The following is a 4,316-nucleotide window of genomic DNA, read 5'->3' as shown; positions in this document are numbered from 1 at the left end:
TTAGGAAGGCCTCTCAAACACTTCACATATTTTAGTGGATTTCTGAGCTGCTATGTGGATTTGCTGTGATGAATTAGATTCCTAAAAAGCATAGAGACACACATAATGGTACCTAAAATGGCCATATATTTCCTTAGCATTTTCTGTCCTTCATCTATTGATCAGCATTTTTATCTGAACAGGAGAAAAACCCCTGTGTCCTAAACCTAACCGTGATACATTGTCGTGTGTAAAACAGCAGGAATCTCAGAGAGATCTGTAGTTGTAGGAAGAGAGAACCAGTGAAGTGCTCTGTAGTTAACAACAGAACAGCTCTAGTTAATGATCAGTCCATTCAGTGCCCAGTGAGTTCAGCTCTGTGACCCAGGAGCCATAACACTGTCAGTATAAATCACAGTGTTGGGGGTGAGGGTTGGAGGAGGAAACTTAAATGTCATTCTCAGGTCAGAGGTAAGACTCCCCATTACTAAAGGTTGTTATGGGAATGTCACCGACGCTACAAACAACTCTCTGTGATTCATCTTTCCCACCTCGTAGAATGTGTCTCAGAGACAAACGACTCTCTGTGATTCATCTTTCCCACCTCGTAGAATGTGTCTCAGAGACAAACGACTCTCTGTGATTCATCTTTCCCACCTCGTAGAATGTGTCTCAGAGACAAACGACTCTCTGTGAATCATCTTTTCCACCTCTTAGAATGTATCTCAGAGACAAACGACTCTCTGTGATTCATCTTTTCCACCTCGTAGAATGTGTCTCAGAGACAAACGACTCTCTGTGATTCATCTTTTCCACCTCTTAGAATGTGTCTCAGAGACAAACGACTCTCTGTGATTCATCTTTTCCACCTCTTAGAATGTGTCTCAGAGACAAACGACTCTCTCTGATTCATCTTTCCCACCTCGTAGAATGTGTCTCAGACACAAACGACTCTCTGTGATTCATCTTTTCCACCTCGTAGAATGTGTCTCAGAGACAAACGACTCTCTGTGATTCATCTTTCCCACCTCTTAGAATGTGTCTCAGAGACAAACGACTCTCTGTGATTCATCTTTCCCACCTCGTAGAATGTGTCTCAGAGACAAACGACTCTCTGTGATTCATCTTTCCCACCTCGTAGAATGTGTCTCAGAGACAAACGGACAGAAACAGTAAGGGCTTTTGGATCAACTACAATATCAAAACCGGTGAAGAGTTTACCTTCAAGAAGTGATGGACAGGTTGAATAGAGAGAGAGAGAAATGGACAGGTTGAATAGAGAGAGAGAAATGGACAGGTTGAATATAGAGCGAGAAATGGACAGGTTGAATAGAGAGAGAGAGAGAAATGGAAAGGTTGACTATATAGAGAGAGAGAAATGGACAGGTTGAATAGAGAGAGAGAAATGGACAGGTTGACTATATAGAGAGAGAAATGGACAGGTTGAATAGAGAGAGAGAAATGGACAGGTTGAATAGAGAGAGAGAGAAATGGACAGGTTGAATAGAGAGAGAGAGAAATGGACAGGTTGAAGAGAGAGAAATGGACAGGTTGAATAGAGAGAGAAATGGACAGGTTGAATAAAGAGAGAGAAATGGTCTGTTTACCTCGGCAAGTCAGTTATGAACAAATTCTTAATTTCAAAGACAGCCTAGGAACAGAGGGTTAACTGACTGTTCAGGGGCAGAACGAGAGATTTGTACCTTGTCAGCTCGGGGATTTGAACTTGCAACCTTCCGGTTACTAGTCCAACACTCTAACCAATGGGCTACCCTGCCACTGAATAAAGCGAGACAGCAAGGTGGTTGGTGATCACAGTAACACCAAGGTGCTCTGTAGTGAAGACCAGTAGTTAGCAGGAGAGGGGGGAAACAGGAGAGGGAGGAAACAGAAGAGGGAGGAAACAGGAGAGGGAGGAAACAGGACCAGGAGGAAACAGGAGAGGGAGGAAACAGGAGAGGGAGGAAACAGGACCAGGAGGAAACAGGAGAGGGAGGAAACAGGAGAGGGAGGGAACAGGAGAGGGAGGAAACAGAAGAGGGAGGAAACAGGAGAGGGAGGAAACAGGAGAGGGGGGAAACAGGAGAGGGAGGAAACAGGAGAGGAGGAAACAGGAGAGGGAGGGAACAGGAGAGGGAGGGAACAGGAGAGGGAGGAAACAGGAGAGTGAGGAAACAGGAGAGGGAGGAAACAGGACCAGGAGGAAATGGGACCAGGAGGAAACAGGAGAGGGAGGAAACAGGAGAGGGAGGACACAGGAGAGGGAGGAAACAGGAGAGGGAGGAAACAGGAGAGGGAGGAAACAGGACCGGGAGGAAACGGGAGAGGGAGGAAACAGGACCAGGAGATAACAGGAGAGGGAGGAAACAGGAGAGGGAGGAAACAGGAGAGGGAGGAAACAGGAGAGGGAGGGAACAGGAGAGGGAGGAAACAGGAGAGGGAGGAAACAGGAGAGGGAGGAAACAGGAGAGGGAGGAAACAGGAGAGGGAGGAAACAGGAGAGGGAGGAAACAGGAGAGGGAGGAAACAGGAGAGGGAGGAAACAGGAGAGGGAGGAAACAGGAGAGGGAGGGAACAGGAGAGGGAGGAAACAGGAGAGTGAGGAAACAGGAGAGGGAGGAAACAGGAGAGGGAGGAAACAGGAGAGGGAGGAAACAGGAGAGGGAGGAAACAGGAGAGGGAGGAAACAGGAGAGGGAGGAAACAGGAGAGGGAGGGAACAGGAGAGGGAGGAAACAGGACCAGGAGGAAACAGGAGAGGGAGGAAACAGGAGAGGGAGGAAACAGAAGAGGGAGGAAACAGGAGAGGGAGGAAACAGGACCAGGAGGAAACAGGAGAGGGAGGAAACAGGAGAGGGAGGAAACAGGACCAGGAGGAAACAGGAGAGGGAGGAAACAGGAGAGGGAGGGAACAGGAGAGGGAGGAAACAGAAGAGGGAGGAAACAGGAGAGGGAGGAAACAGGAGAGGGGGGAAACAGGAGAGGGAGGAAACAGGAGAGGGAGGAAACAGGAGAGGGAGGGAACAGGAGAGGGAGGGAACAGGAGAGGGAGGAAACAGGAGAGTGAGGAAACAGGAGAGGGAGGAAACAGGACCAGGAGGAAATGGGACCAGGAGGAAACAGGAGAGGGAGGAAACAGGAGAGGGAGGACACAGGAGAGGGAGGAAACAGGAGAGGGAGGAAACAGGAGAGGGAGGAAACAGGACCGGGAGGAAACGGGAGAGGGAGGAAACAGGACCAGGAGATAACAGGAGAGGGAGGAAACAGGAGAGGGAGGAAACATGAGAGGGAGGAAACAGGAGAGGGAGGGAACAGGAGAGGGAGGAAACAGGAGAGGGAGGAAACAGGAGAGGGAGGAAACAGGAGAGGGAGGAAACAGGAGAGGGAGGAAACAGGAGAGGGAGGAAACAGGAGAGGGAGGAAACAGGAGAGGGAGGAAACAGGAGAGGGAGGAAACAGGAGAGGGAGGAAACAGGAGAGGGAGGGAACAGGAGAGGGAGGAAACAGGAGAGTGAGGAAACAGGAGAGGGAGGAAACAGGAGAGGGAGGAAACAGGAGAGGGAGGAAACAGGAGAGGGAGGAAACAGGAGAGGGAGGAAACAGGAGAGGGAGGAAACAGGAGAGGGAGGGAACAGGAGAGGGAGGAAACAGGAGAGTGAGGAAACAGGAGAGGGAGGAAACAGGACCAGGAGGAAATGGGACCAGGAGGAAACAGGAGAGGGAGGAAACAGGAGAGGGAGGACACAGGAGAGGGAGGAAACAGGAGAGGGAGGAAACAGGACCAGGAGGAAACAGGAGAGGGAGGAAACAGGAGAGGGAGGAAACAGGAGAGGGAGGAAACAGGAGAGGGAGGAAACAGGAGAGGGAGGAAACAGGAGAGGGAGGGAACAGGAGAGGGAGGAAACAGGAGAGTGAGGAAACAGGAGAGGGAGGAAACAGGAGAGGGAGGAAACAGGAGAGGGAGGAAACAGGAGAGGGAGGAAACAGGAGAGGGAGGAAACAGGAGAGGGAGGAAACAGGAGAGGGAGGGAACAGGAGAGGGAGGAAACAGGAGAGTGAGGAAACAGGAGAGGGAGGAAACAGGACCAGGAGGAAATGGGACCAGGAGGAAACAGGAGAGGGAGGAAACAGGAGAGGGAGGACACAGGAGAGGGAGGAAACAGGAGAGGGAGGAAACAGGACCAGGAGGAAACAGGAGAGGTAGGAAACAGGAGAGGGAGGAAACAGGAGAGGGAGGAAACAGGAGAGGGAGGAAACAGGAGAGGGAGGAAACAGGAGAGGGAGGAAACAGGAAAGGGAGGAAACAGGAGAGTGAGGAAACAGGAGAGGGAGGAAACA

This window comes from Oncorhynchus masou, unplaced genomic scaffold (assembly GCF_036934945.1).
Source record: "Oncorhynchus masou masou isolate Uvic2021 unplaced genomic scaffold, UVic_Omas_1.1 unplaced_scaffold_833, whole genome shotgun sequence".
Lineage (NCBI taxonomy): Eukaryota > Metazoa > Chordata > Actinopteri > Salmoniformes > Salmonidae > Oncorhynchus > Oncorhynchus masou.
The sequence above is the reverse complement of the archived record's forward strand: the minus strand, read 5'-3'. Positions refer to the sequence as shown.